Here is a 15,933-nt window from a genome sequence, read left to right as displayed (position 1 = left end):
GATGGCATCGGTTTTACCATGTAACGACCAGCTAATTTTATATTAACTGTGGCTACAAAAATCGAGAGGTCTTTCATCTTTGTGTCAGTGTTGCGCTAAATCTTTCCTGCTGCTATCCTCCTTTCTCCTCTTGCATCTGCTCTTTAAGGTGTGAACGCTCCCACGCTCACCTTCCCATTCTCTCTTTATGGTCCCTCCCCTCTCTCTCCCTCTCTCTCCTTCCCCCTCTGCCCCTAACTCCAGCCAACATCTCTGGACGGACACCTCTCTATGTTCCTCTCCTTTGATTCTTCAGGATTTCACCAGGACGTTTACTATGGTTCATGTTCTTTGTAGTAACAAATGTCTATGGCACAGGTGTTTGGTCAAACCTATATAAACCCCATATTTTGCTGTTAATAAAGAGAGACCTTTCTGACAGACAACATGTGTGTGTGTTTGACTGGCGCCAGAGAAGCTTACCAAAGCAGAGCGGTCAGACTGAGGAGCCCGCCTCTCCTACTACGTAACTTTAGAAAAACTTTACAATTATTTAAATAGAAGCAGACTTCATGGTTGCCAAATACTGTCATGCAAATATGATATCCAGTGACTTAATTCAGTGTGTAACCGATCTCCCAGCCAGTGGCTATTTTTGTAAAATCATAAATTTTAGAACAGGTCCCCACGTGGGACAACCAGGGCATGCAGTGCTATATACAATACATAAGTAATGCAATCACAGGGGGCACAATCCATTGTCTTCTTGTGCCAGTCCCAAGTCTGGATAAATGCAGATTGTAGTGTCAGGAAGGGCATCCGACATAAAATATATGGCAAATAAATGATAAGTATCACAAATATCTTTTCCATACCCGATTGGTCGCGGCCTGGGTTACCAATGACCGCCACCGGTGCTGTTGACCTACAGGGTGCCGGTGGAAATTGGCCTACTGTTGGTCAAAAAGGAGAGAGAGAGAAAAGGAAAGGCAAGAGTTCAGGAGTGAATGTTGGGACTATGACAGGGAAAGCAAGAGAGTTTGTTGATATGATGCAGAAAAGGAAGGTGGATATACTTTGTGTCCAGTGGACCAGGTGGAAAGGTAGCAAGGCTAGAAACTTAGGATCAGGGTTCAAATTGTTTTACCATGGAGTGGATAGGAAAAAAAATGGAGTAGGGTGGTAGAGTGGCCAGACGGAAGCGATTCCTTACTAAAAGGCACATGGAAGCCCATCTGGAGTTTGCCAAAAGCCACCTGAAGGACTTTCAGACCATAAAAAACAAAATTGTCAGGTCTGATGAGACTATATAGGCCTGATTGGTAGATTGCTGCAGAGATGGTTGTCCTTCTGGAAGGTTCTCCTCTCATCACAAAGGACCTCTGGAGCTCTGACAGAGTATAGTCATAAGAATACTTATGTACATGTGCTTTCTTAAATTTTTTATGTTGTCATTATGGGATGATCTGTGTAGAATTCTTTCCGGATGCATTTTAATTGGTCAGGTCCACCCTTCCATCATGAGTTGCTCCTTCTCTAAATACCTGTCAGTTTATTGTCAATACGACCATGCAAACAGAATTTACACATCAGATCGAAATTTCGTTCTTCAGACTCCAGATGTGCACAAAAGGATAAAAAAAAAGTAGTGCAAATAACTTGCATATAACAGACACAAGTAACAGGAGTGCACACAGGTTATGACAGTGAGACATTTAGAGTGTTGTGGATTATCACTTAAATGTTAGTGTCACAGGAAAATGCAGTATGGTGGTTGAACTGAATTGAGTGCAATAAATATACGTAATGTAAAGTGCAAATGCAAATAGCAGCATGGAGATATATGATTATATTGTGCGTATTTATGTTTGTGCTGTTTTTGTTATGTTAAATGTAAACATGTTTATGGTATCTTTTGAGGGAGTTGATAAGTCTGATAGCTTGAGGAAAAAAGCTGTTGCTTAGTCTGGTGGTCTTGCAGCGCATGTTGCGGTAGCGCTTGCCGGATGGTGACTGTGACCATACCTACCTGTTATTTCTCCATCTCTTTTGATCTCTCCTTTTCTGCTCTATCCTCTCTCTCTCCATCTTTCCTTGTTCCTCTACCTATCTCTCTGTCGAGCTATACATGTCGCTCCTGAGCTGCCAGTGATCCAGACCTCCTCTGCCCGCTGGACCTGTCTAACTCATCCTGGAGTCCTGCTTCTGGTTGGAGATCTCATCACATGGATGCCCCCGTGTGGTCTGCCTGGAATGCGTGTGGTGACTGGGGTTGGTTCCACTTTTCCATGAAGGTGGTCCTGTCCTCGACTGATGCAGACAGCTGTTCTCTGAGGACCTGTGACTTCAGTCGCTCAATAGTTCAGGACTGGAATTTCTCACAGTCTACCTGAGCCTCCAGGAACAAACTGGACTTTAATCTTACACATCTCCACTTATACTGAACTTCCAGTCTCGCATATTATTATGCACATCAATCCCTGCTATCTGTTTTCACACAGATGAGAATGGGTTCCCTGTTGAGTCTGGTTCCTCTCAAGGTTTCTTCCTATTACCATCTAAGGGGGTTTTTCCTTGCTACTGTCGCTGTTGTCCTAGGCTTGCTCATCAGGGACAATCATATAATTTTGATTCATACACATTCACATTTCATACAAACTTAATTCTTTTGATTGTGTAAAGCTGCTTTGTGGTGATGTAAATCGTTAAAAGCGCTATACAAATAAAATTTAATTTAATTAAAAGGGTAAACAAGTCATGAGCTGGGTGCGTGGGATTTCTGATAATGTTGATGGCCCTCTTGCTACAGCGGGATGAATATAAATCTTTAATGGCTGGTTGGGCTGATCTGGTGATCTTCTCGGCTGTCCTTACCACCCTCTGCAGTGCCTGCTGGTCAGCAGAAGTGCAGTTCCGGTACCAGACTGAGAGGCTGCTGGTGAGGATGCTCTCAATAGTGCATCTGTAGAAGATGGTGAGTGCCGGAGGTGAAAGGTTAGCTTTTCTTATCCTTCGAAGGAAGTGGAGGTGTTGCTGTGCCTTCTTGACTATGGAGGTGGTGTTGGTGTTCCATGTCAGATCATCTGAAATGTGCACCCCAGAAACTTTGTGCTTTTCACAGACTTTACAACACTGCCATTTATAGTGAGAGCGGTATGCGGCTTGTGGTTCTTCCTGAAGTCCACATTTATTTCTTTTGTTTTACTGACGTTAAGTTGTAGGATGTTACTCTCACACCAGTTGATGAGTTGATGTACCTCCTCTCTGTGCTCTGAGTCGTTGTCGTCACTGATGAGGCCCCACTGTTGTGTTGTCTACGAACTTAATGATATGGTTCAGATTGTATCTGGCACAACAGTCATGTGTCACTAACGTGAACAGCAGAGGGCTCCCTGGGGGACCCCAGTGTTCATGATGATGGTCTCTGAGGAGTTTTTGCCAACTTTAACTGTCTGTGGTCTTTCTGTAAGAAAGTCAAGTATCCAGTTACATAGTGGGGTGCTGATGCCTATTTCACTGAGTTTGTGTACTAGTTGTTGTGGGTTGACCGTATTGAAAGCAGAGCTAAAGTCAATGAACAGCATTCGCACTAGATGAAGTGCTGTTGATATGGCATCATCAGTGGAGCGCTTAGGACGGTATGCAAACAGACAACACAGGATGGTGGTGTGTAAAATAACCCTGGTGGTGAGGAAGGCGAAGAGGACAAAGGCAGAGCAGAGGACAAAGTGGTGGAAGCTGAGAAAGGAAGAATGTTGTGAAGTCTTTAGGGAGGAGTTGAGACAGGCTATGGGTGGTCAGGAGGGGCTTTCAGTTGACTGGACAACTACAGCCAATGTGATCAGGGAGACAGGTAGGAGGGTACTTGGTGTATCATCAGGTAAGGGAAAAGTGGACAAGGAGACTTGGTGGTGGAATGAGGAAGTCCATGAGTGTATACAGGGAAAGAGGCTAGCTAAGAAGAAGTGGGACACTGATAGGACTGAAGAGAGTAGACATGAGTACAGGGAGATGCAGAGTAAGGTGAAGGTAGAGGTGGCAAAGGCCAAACAAAGAGCATATGAGGACTTGTATGCTAGGCTAGACAGTAAGGAGGGAGAGGTAGATCCGTACAGGTTGGCAAGGCAGAGAGATAGAGATGGGAAGGATGTGCAGCAGGTTAGAGTGATTAAAGATAGAGATGGAAATGTACTGACAGATGCCAGGAGGGTGATGGGAAGATGGAAGGAGTACTTAAAGGAGTTGATGAATGAGGAAAACAAAAGAGAACAAAGAGTAGAAGAGGTGACTGTTGTGGAACAGGAAGTAGTAGCAAATATTAGTAGAAGTGAGGTGAGAAGGGCGTTGAAGAGGATGAAGAGCGGAAAGGCTGTTGGTCCTGATGACATACCTGTGGAGGTATGGAAGTGCTTAGGAGAGGTGGCAGTAGAGTTTCTGACAAGTTTGTTTAACAAGATCTTAAAGAGTGAGAGGATTTCAGACTAATGGAGGAGAAGTGTATTGGTGCCAATTTTTAAGAACAAGGGAGATGTGCAAAGCTGTGGCAATTATAGAGGTATAAAGCTAATGAGCCAGACAATGAAGCTGTGGGAAAGAGTAGTGGAAGCTAGGTTAAGGGCAGAGGTGAGCATTTGTGAGCAGCAATATGGTTTTATGCCTAGAAAGAGTACATCAGATGCAGTATTTGCTTTGAGGATGCTGGCGGTGAAGTACAGAGAAGGTAACAGGGAGTTGCATTGTGTCTTTTTAGATTTAGAGAAAGCATATGACAGGGTGCCAAGAGAGGAGCTGTGGTATTGTATGAGGAAGTCTGGAGTGGCAGAGAAGTATGTTAGAGTGGTGCAGGACATGTATGAGAGCTGTAAGACAGTGGTAAGATGTGCTGTAGGTGTGACAGAAGAGTTCAAGGTGGAGGTGGGTCTGCATCAAGGATCGTCTCTAAGCCCCTTTTTGTTTGCTCTGGTGATGGACAGGATGACAGATGAGGTAATACAGGAGTCTCCATGGACTATGATGTTTGCAGATGACATTGTGCTCTGTAGCGAGAGCAGGGAACAGGTGGAGGAAAATTTGGAGAGGTGGAGGTATGCTCTGGAAAGCAGAGGAATGAAGGTTAGCCGCAGCAAGACAGAATACATGTGTGTAAATGAGAGGGACCCAGGAGGATCGGTGAGGCTACAGGGAGCAGAGGTAAAGAAGGTTCAGGATTTTAAGTACTTAGGGTCAACGGTCCAGAGCAATGGAGAGTATTCAAAGGAGGTGAAGAGGCGGGTACAGGCAGGTTGGAATGGGTGGAGAAAAGTGTCAGGTATGTTGTGCGATAAAAGAGTATTAGCGAGAATGAAAGGAAAGGTGTACAGGACAGTGGTGAGACCAGCAATGCTCTACGGCTTAGAGCCAGTGGCGCTGAAGAAAAGACAGGAGGCAGAGTTGGAGGTAGCAGAGCTGAAGATGTTGAGGTTCTCTTTGGGAGTGACAAGGATGGATAGGATTAAGAATGAGTTCATCAGAGGGACAACCCACGTTAGATGTTTTGGAGATAAAGTCAAAGAGGACAGATTGGGGTGGTTTGGCCATGTTCAGAGGAGAGATTGAGAATATATCGGTAGAAGGATGCTGAGGTTGGAACTGCCAGGCAGGAGGTCTAGAGGAAGACCAAAGAGGAGATTTATGGATGCAGTGAGAGAGGACATGAAGTTAGTTGGTGTGAGATAATAGGATGCAGAGGATAGGGTTAGATGGAGGCAAATGATTCGCTGTGGCGACCCCTGTAGGGGAACAGCCGAAAGACAAAGAAGAAGACACCTATCATAAATGAAAGGTGATTAGAGGGGTTACAGTTACTGGGTTGTCTGAGTATCACCTCGGAGATCGCTGTTGCGTTGTATTCAGAGAATAGATTTAAACAGAATCATGTTTGCTTCAGCATTGGAAACAATATTTTAATAGGCTGGTGAAATATAAATTAATAAATTAAAAAAATATATAAATTTAACAGCTGAATGAAGTTAAATATACACAATGCATTAATAATTGCGTTTGCTTTACATTTGAGAACTCATTGAGCTTTTTCATTTTATATACTACCGTATCATATATTTGTCTAATACTGTTTTATTTATATAAAAATTAATATTTAGGCATAAAAAGATGCTTTAAAATTCACTTAAATTCATTTATCGGCGTGTATAAACCCGTAGCCTTAACAAAAGGCAGCGTTTTGATCAAAAGGATGATAAGCACGTGTGAGAAAATGCAGACATGAGAGACTATACTCAACAAGAATATAGAGAACAAGAACCATGTTTATAATAAGATAATTAATTAAATAATTATTATTTACTGCTGAAGTACTTGAATATGCTTATACTGTAGATATGTAGGTTACATTTTAAAAAGTACAATCGCTAGTAAATTACAAACTGCATGTAATGTTGTAAAATATGAATAAAACCGTATTAGACACAAATATATGATATGGTAGTATATATGTAATAAAAAATCTATGTACATATGACTGCTCAAATGTAAAGCAAACACAATTATTAATTTATTGTGTATATTTAACTTTATTCAGCCGTTTAAGTTATATAAAAATAACGTTCCTACCAGCCCACTATTATTTTCTGTTTAAATGTAATTATGCCCGCGTGTATGTACAAAAAGACGAAGTACAACAAAAATACAAGTGTTTAATCTTTAATAAATTTAGCCTAATACAATATTGTTTCCAATGCTGAAGCAAACATGATTTTGTTTATTCTATTACAAAATCTATTGAATACAACACGACAGTGCACTCCAAGGTGACACCCACAGAAACCCCCAGTTACTGTAATGTCTCTTCTCACCTTTCATTCACGTTAGGTGTGAAGTCATCTAACCGGTTTCGCTGATGGGGGAATTCGCAGAATTGGGGTTTTTAAAACAAATTAACAAGACCGAGCAGACAGCTATGCCTAAAATGTATTTCGGCAGCAAAACATAAACATAAATAGAAAAATAAACATAGGTAGATAATAAATGTTTAATGGTAACAATTTAATCAGACTTCGTGGTTGGATTTAATACTTTGAGTGTAATTCATAAATTTAGCATAGTAATAGTACCCTAGTACGAGTTAATATATACCTGTATCAAATAAAATTTTATGTTTTTTACACAGACACACACACACACACAAACACACACATATATATTTGTAAATTTTTTTATATTCGTGTGTAATTTAATTCTCAAATCATCGTGTTCACCCATGGGGTAAATATGACCAAATTACTGCATAAACACAGGAACATGATAATTATTCATTATTTATTATTTATAACTAGCAAATGCCTTAGTAATGGGCTCTAAAAGACTATGGATTATTACAGAACGTGCGAGTTGACGCCTATGTACCGATTACAAACCATTAAAATGTTGGATTTAAATAAAATGACACACACACACACACATATATATATATAATACAGGGGCAGACTGGGACCAAAAAGTGGCCCTGGACTTCCTGGCCCACAGCAGACCAAATCTCACATCATAATACATTGGCTCATTAATGTGGAGATTTTTTATATATATATTGATGCAGTCAGTGTAAGATATACCACTCATCAGTGTAAGCTGCAAGAGCTGCAGGTCAGTGATGATGAATCAGCACCTCTCTGCTTCTCTACCAGAGTAAAAATGATGCCAATCAAACAGAACATGTAATCTGGAGTAAACATACATACACTCAAGAATGTGCATTTCATATGAATGTCCATATAAATGTCAAATATGAGACGCGCTCATAAACACACACAAACTCTCTCTGTGCATACACATGAGAAGCGCGCATTGACACACAATCTCTCCGTGCGAAAACAATGTGAGTAGCCTATATACAGTACATGTATTTGTCTTTAGTGCATTTCTGGCCTAGAATGTCTGCATTTTTATCGATAAATCGTGCACGCTTAGCAGCCTTTTGATTAAAACGCTGCCTTGTGTAAAGTGAAAGTACGAGCCGCGGGTTTCCGCACGGCAAAGAACAGCTTTATTACAGTCATAAATTCACAATCACATTCAAGCTTTTATTTTCAGCCATGGTCAAATAATGGAGGAATAATTATTAAATGCTGGACACAAACAGCGAAAAACATGATAAAAAAAGCCCGGAGCACTTTGTGTTCATAAAATAATATTTACTTAATATGATAAAATAATATATATATATATATATATAGTTTATTATATAAAAATTATATTATAATATATAATATAATATATTGTTCATTCATGTCTTCTGATGATGGCCAAACATTTTTACGTTTTAAATAAGATATGTTGGCATATTCTCAAATCAGTACATTTGCATAGTTAACACTATCATATTTTAAGTTCGCCTACTATCTGGTAATTAAATTAATTTAATTTAAGACCATTGAAACCGAGGCAGTTCTTTCTTTCATAAAGTCCTTTCATGCGCCATCTAGCAGATATTCAGTGAAGCACAACACATTTATTTAAATTCCCGAAAGTTGTGTCACGCCGTGCGCCAAATTGCGGCATCTCGCGTGCATGCTCACTAAAAGATGTAAGGACTTTTCTTACTTTGTGCTGACTAGTTCTAAGCAGAAAATTGTATCTTTGTCAAGGGGCGCTAGGAGGCGTGATGTATCCAAATGCAGAATTAGACCGGTGATTCCGAATGGCAATGATGGTTCAGAGCCAGAAGAAAGAGAGAAAGTCCGTGATTCAAATTTGTAGTCGTTAAGGCAAATCCAAAGGTCAATAACAAAATCCGTGAGCGTGGTACCTAAACGTGAGACAATAGAGAGGTCGAGAAAACAAAGCGTGGTCGATAACAGGTAGTCAAAACATGGAATAAACGCTGGAAAATTGGGCTATGAAAGGCACACAATAATCTGGCGACATGGTGGTGTCACGGCGTGGTTTAAATAGGCATGATAAGTGATTACTGATAGTGTACAGGTGTGTGGAGATCGGAAAGTGAGGCGGTAAGAGATAAGAGGTGGTTGGGAGAAGGGAATGGGAGTGCTCAGGTGATCATGACAGGGCTGTGGCTTGACGTGTTGTGACAGTACCCTCCCCCTATGAACGCCTCCAGGCATTCTTGCGGGTGCCTCGGGGTGTAGTCTGTGGAAGTCGGTGATTAGAGAATGGTCTAGGATGAATCGAGCAGGTACCCAGATTCTTTCTTTAGGGCCGTAACCCTCCCAGTCTACTAAGTACTGGAGGCCACGTCCATGGCTGCGAGACTTAAGGAGCCTGCGGATCGTATGTAGCTTATATAGTTTTATTACATAAGTTTTGCACATTAATCTGTGGCTCATGTCGTGGCAAATTTGTTGTATACTATGCCAAATTTCCCAAACAAAATCAATAACTACTCAAGCACTGAAATAGCAAAAGAGTTTATTGCAGCCAAAAGTAAATGGACAGCACTGGGCCAGCCAGACAAAAGACAAACAGACAAACTGCGAAGCTGTCTATCTCTCACCTCCTCTAACTTCCCTAATTTTACATGGTTTATATACCTTCATTTAACACTTACATCATTGTTTGCTCCTCCTTAAGTCAAGAAATCACTTAATATTTATTAGATGTAAGCCAATTTTGCCTAGGTTAGGTTGATGTAGCGCCTCCCAATTGCGTAATCTCCCTTTTTCCTTTTTTTTTTCATCTCATATTTATTTAAGTCTGGACCTACGAAGTCTTATGCTTTCCCTTTTTTCGAGAAAATTTGGTTTGTTCCTTTTTCTTGACCAGACCATTGACCACCGCTGGTGACTTGAGGTTTTGTTGAAGCCGCAATCAATTTTTCTGAAATTTCCTCATCAAGATGTGTAAGTATTCTATTTTCATAATTATATTTAATTTTTTTATTATTCTCATCACAGTATATTTTGTCTTATTTGTTTTTAACTGTCCATTATATATTTTAGAGACTTTAGCTATTCTAGAGACATTTATAGAAATTATTTGTCTATTAGTACTTTAAAATATGTTCTGGTTATTCATTTAGATTATGCTTATAACTAATTAATTTAACAGATTATTTTAATGATTTTTTCCCTTATATTTTAACTGAGATAAGCATTGAGGTATATTTAATCAGCTTAAATCTGATTAAAGTATTGAAATGACTTTAATCAGATTAATTCAATCAATTGATCATGTTTGTTAGTATTTAATTTTTGTTTACTGACTATTCCCATATTACGTGGGAATATAAGGTTAGTTTAAATAATCACATTACTCTGATCATTGCATGATTATTTGCCAGTTTTGAACTTACACTACTAAAATCAAGATTACATGTATACATATATATAAATTATTATTGTGTATATTACAATATTAGTTCAATTTGGTTACTGGTTGGTAAAGTAATAATAAATTATTTTAGTTGTGCATGTTGCAGTATGCTTTGTTTTGTTATATTGTTTTTTAATATGTGCAAAGTGCATTTGTTCAGATTTTCTTATTGTTCTAGTTCGCAGGCAGCGCTCTTCTCGTCTACGATTCTGGGAGCAGGTGGCTACATCTTCCCTTACCCAAATCGTCACCATTTGCGTCTGATTCGAGCTCTGATGGGCCTAGTCCGCCACCTGGAAATTGTGATTTACTTCAACAATTTACCTGATATACTTCTTATATTTTTCTTAACAATTTGATAAATCTGATCTTGTTTATCTGTTTTTCAAAGCAGAAGTCTGGCTTTTTTGCACTTTATCCCAATTAAAGCAGAACCGAAAGTTTATTTTTATATTTTGGATCACTGCCTGCACTTTCTGAATTTTCCATTCCAATAAAGTTGCACAACTTCTTGCACTCTGTGTGTACGGGTTGTTCTTGGGTCACACTTTGCAAATTTCTTTAATTTACATTACCCAACCATCGTTAATCATCTTAAGCGTAAACGTAGTAAATATTATTAGTATTATTATTAAAGATTACAGGTTATTATTTTTCCTGATGTTAGTTTACTTATCTTATTGCTCTATTATCTAACTCCTGCCTTCTGCCTGCATGTTTTTCTCACTTCCTCAATTTGTCGTGCAGGCTGCGAGGATTAAGGCCTCTTGAACTAAGGCCTTCTGAGTATTTGGTACCTTCCACTCAACTTCAATTATAGTTCAATAATTTTTTTTCCACATTCCCCCCTGAAAGCCATGAATATCGGCTTTACTCAAATTTTCCACATTCCCGCCTATTCCATGATTAAGGAGGAGCTCTAGTAATCCTTTCTAGATTATAAACACATTTATGATAGAATTGATACCTTTAACAATTGCTACTTTTTCTTTCCTTTCTCGGATAGACCTTGTGGTCTCTACCTTGTAATCAGGAGAAATTATAGCTAATTTTAGGTTCTCTGCTCAGGGGTAAGCGAAAAAACCTCATGGACTAAATTTGAGGAAAAATTCCTACCCTGCCAGTGGCTTAGCACTCGACAATGCATTGGCATCTGGTCAGAGGACTCAACAGTAATAAACACTACAGATCATTGTAGCACATAATCAGTTGTAAAACAGTTTTAAATATCAGATATAAAATATTCAAAATAAAACATTAAGACAAAAATCAAAAAATGATTATAAAGTAAAATCATTAATACCTAACTTGATTACAGTGAATTTACATTTATATATAATTTTTTTTATGGACCAGGAATTTATGGTTTCTAAAGTCGGCATGGTTCCTGCCGAGTACGATATTGTTGGTAGCGACGATAGCGTTTATGCATCCAGGTTGGCAAGTTGCTTACGTGCGTTGACCAAATGTTTTTTACCCTATGCATCCATAGTCCGCTTTGTTTTTATTGGTATAGTACAGATCAGAGTTATCCCGCGTAAATGTTCTATTTGGGGAGGTTGTTGGCAGGCTTGCCAACCAGGCTTGTTGCTTTGGGCTAGAGTTCATTAGCTCAAAATCGTTGATTGAGAAAGAGACAACGTTAAATGTCCAGTATTGACGAATGTCTTCTGAGATTAAGTATACTTGATAATTTTCTGTCTCATAATATTCAGAGACAGATACTGTTCGTAAGCAGTACCATTGAGTTGTGGTAAGGCATAGTTCAGGAGTGGTCTTTATGAAGTATCTTGTTACAGTCTTACGGTTTACCCACGTGTCTCGATTCAATATTAGATTTACAAAGTCAAGTAGGAGTTCAGTAGGCCGAAGGAGCTCATGCACCGTAGTCCATTGTTTCAAGTCTGCAAGGCTACGATCCGGTGTGTATTGTCCTCTCCAAGGTGCAAAACTTGTGTCAGAGCGATGTAGTCTTGCTTGTTGGCAGACGTAGCATATGGCGTCTCCTCCCACATTTTGGCATTCTTTGTGGATCAACTCATGTATGAACATGTCAACAGTGAGATGGCAGTCTCTGCCTCCTGTCGCCATGATAAAGTTCTGGTCCTGCACACACTAAACTACATACATACTAAACAATTTCATAATAAAAGTTCACAAGTTCAATCAAGAGTTTACATTTCATCAGGTTTATAGTTCTATCAATATTTTGTCTATATGTGTGAAAATTCTTTTATGTATATTTACATGGTTATTTGTTTACAGTGTGCTCTCCTCTACTCTTTCCATGACCATGCTAGTCCTCTCACTAGGTATGGTTTCATAGCTATGTTCAATAGGTGATTCATGTAATTCATGCGTTTCCGTTTCATGTATTGACATTACGTATTGTCCTAGCAAAGTACTTCCGAGTTTACTAATTAACCTTCTTATTAAGGGTATAACACAACAGATTATTAGTAATGTGGCTAATAGGATTATTCCTATCATGGTACCTATTCTGATTAAGTATGCTTTCCAGTCAGTAGAGAAGAACCATGGTGTCCATGTTGTATGTGTTTCAATAGTATTTTTTTACATGTTCATCTCGTAGGGCTTTCATTCTTTCGATAACTAACGTTAGAGCTCCATGTGGGCCAGTGTGTAGGGGGATTTGTGTACAGCATGAGGTTCCTATTAACTCACATACTCCCTCATTTGGGGCTCTCATCATGTCTATGGCAAATCGATTTTGTACTGCCATGAGTGTGGTAGCATGCAATTGTCCTTTAACCAAGTCTAAAGCAGAGATAGTATAATTGATAAATCGTTGTTGATTGTACCATACATAATTAATCCATTTAGTATTACGTACAATTTGAAACCAGGGAAATATGCCAGTTGTGAGTCCTGTTCCTGTCATATCCATTATAATGTGTTCCTCTGGAATCCCTACTGGAGTTCCAGACCAATCGATTTTAACATTTGGATCAGGTGCCCATTTTTGAATTTGCAAAACGCTAGTATTGTCTGTAAGTAAGTATTGCGTCCAATCATCAGTGTCGCGTTTGTGTCGTAGTCTGGACCAGTCAAACTGTATTATTTGCACTTTACCTTCTAACAACACAGGTGCACAACAACCATACCATCCATCTGGTAATGTTTGATGCACCTGGTTTTCTCCACAATACCAAAAGATATCAGCTAGTGGTCGGGTACCCCTGTGTAAGCTTGGTATTATTAAAAAAGCTTTACTTGATTCCGTGCATGAGTAGTCTAATTTCCTATTACATATAGTGCTAGTCGCGATTAGGGTATCCGGGATTTGCTTAGAGGCATTTCCTACTGAATTTAGCCCATTGGAACATAGGCACAATGGTAAAGTCGTTGTGCCTTTTATGTATACAGTAGGATGTGCTTCTTCTAAAGTGTCCAATGGTGAGTAAGTGCAGCTAGTACTTAAATTTCGCATCCATTCAGCACCAGCCGGTTTGGCCGCTGCTCCAAGCAGACAGGCGATTGGGCATAGAAATTTTGTGTTGTAGGGAGGTTGAGAGCATTCATCTAGCCCTCTAGTGGGTTTAACTAGTAAAGGACGACTGTTTCTTTCGTGACATACAATGCATGTTTCATTAGTTACACTAAGGGCACTGTATGTTAGCCATTGTTTATATAGGCTCTCCTGTTGGTAAGTGTGTGCATTATGCGCTTTTGGAGATGTGATGACATCGGTTACCAGTTGATATGCTGTTAGCCTGAATACCGTAAAGGCATAGTGTGCGGGTGGTATATTCTTAGACTTCTTGTTGCTGGTTTCAGCGAAAGGCCAAGATCCGACTTTGATGCATTGAAAATTGAATTAAATAGTTATTGAGTCTTTGATTCCTTTTTCTGCAGTTAGGGTATTGGAATTTATTAGGGTGTAAATCTGGCCATCTATATCATTTTTCCAACCTAGACACCGTTTGTCTTTAGGTTTACCAGTCATAATAAAGAAATTAGTTTCTAATGACAATGTCATATGGTGATTGTACCTTTGGGCTTGGTATGTAGCAACTAGTGTTTTGTAAGGTGACACCATGGTTTTTCCATTTCCTAGGACTAGCATAGCCATTCCACATTCTACATGTTGATGGAGTGTTTCTTTTAGGTGGATCAATTTTCTAGAATCCAAATTAATAACTATGTTGTTGCGGGTGTTTATGCTCTTTTTGATGGTGTATGGAATGGTAATGCGGTTGCGAGTCATATTAGCGGCTCGCTTATATCGATAACTCATGTTTGGCAGATAGTCATTGCGGGTCGGGTTTAAGGGTTCTGGGTTTGTTAGTACTATATACAATATTCTTATCATGATGACAGTTCCAAACATAAAACCCATTGCTAATGTTAATGCATGTATGTTAGCATGATTTAGTCTGCTTTGCTGTCGCATGGTGGTGGATTTACTGTGTTTTACTGTGTGGTTGTGTATGTTGTGTATGGTTACCAATGTCCAAATAATTTCTAGTATCTGTTTAGATCCTAATTTGACAGAGTTGTGGAATTTTTCCACTTTCTTTATAAAGCTGTTGGTTGTGTGGCTTTTACTCCTGCTCGGGTACGGTGTGCTGGACCATGTTCTTCATTTTCACTATCATCATCGTTGAGATAATTGTTTTCTATCGACGGGATTTCTATGTCCTTTGGTGGAGCTTGGAGGTCTCTTGGACCTTTTGCCGTGCAACAGTGATTTAAGTGATACCAGTGCTCTTTACCTTCTACCTTGATGGCTGTTGGAGTAGCAAGTACCACCTTGTATGGTCCTTCTCTGCGACCTTGTGCCCAGTGTTTTCTTTTAAATACTTTGATATACACCCAGTCTCCTATTTCTGCTGATTAAAGTCCTTTCTTGTTAATTGTTCCTCCGTGAGTTGCTGCGTTAGTCTTATGTCCATTTTCTGCCAGCATAGTCAATATTTTATTGTGTCCTTTTGACATTGTTCTTTTGTTGGACTGCAAATCAAAATGTCATCAACATATATTAACAGACGACTTGGTATCGAGAGCGTCGCTAAATTGCGTGCTAACACCTGGTTAAAGAGGGAAGGAGACTCCACATATCCTTGTGGTATGGATTTGTACGTATATTGTTGCCCTTCGTAAGTGAATGCGAATAAGTACTGTGAGTCAGGATGTAGAGGAATGCTAAAAAAGGCAAAGCATAAATCAATAACTGAGTACCACTTAGTCCCCTCAGGGATATTTGACAATATTGTGTGTGGATTAGGAACTACGGGAGTGTCTGCAATGACTACATTGTTAATAGCTCTGAGATCGTGAACTAATCTCCACTTTTGTGAGTTTTCTTTTTGAAGTGGAAAAATAGGGGTATTGCAAGGACTTGAAGTAGGAATAAGTACTCCAGGTTCCACTAATCCTAAAATTGTGGGTCTGATGCCTTCAATTGCCCTGGACGGCAGCGGATACTGTTTTATGTATGGGAGCCGAGCATTGGGTTTAACCTGGATTTTTACTAATCCTGCTGATTTGACTAGTCCTACATCTGTATGATGCTTTGACCATACTATTTCTGGAACTGCTTGAAGTATTTTATCTTCTGTTTCTTTTTCTTCCTCTTTAATCATTGACATCTGTGAAATTGCTATGTCT

The sequence above is a fragment of the Clarias gariepinus genome, chromosome 15, assembly GCF_024256425.1.
Source record: "Clarias gariepinus isolate MV-2021 ecotype Netherlands chromosome 15, CGAR_prim_01v2, whole genome shotgun sequence".
Lineage (NCBI taxonomy): Eukaryota > Metazoa > Chordata > Actinopteri > Siluriformes > Clariidae > Clarias > Clarias gariepinus.
Note: the sequence above shows the minus strand (reverse complement) of the source record.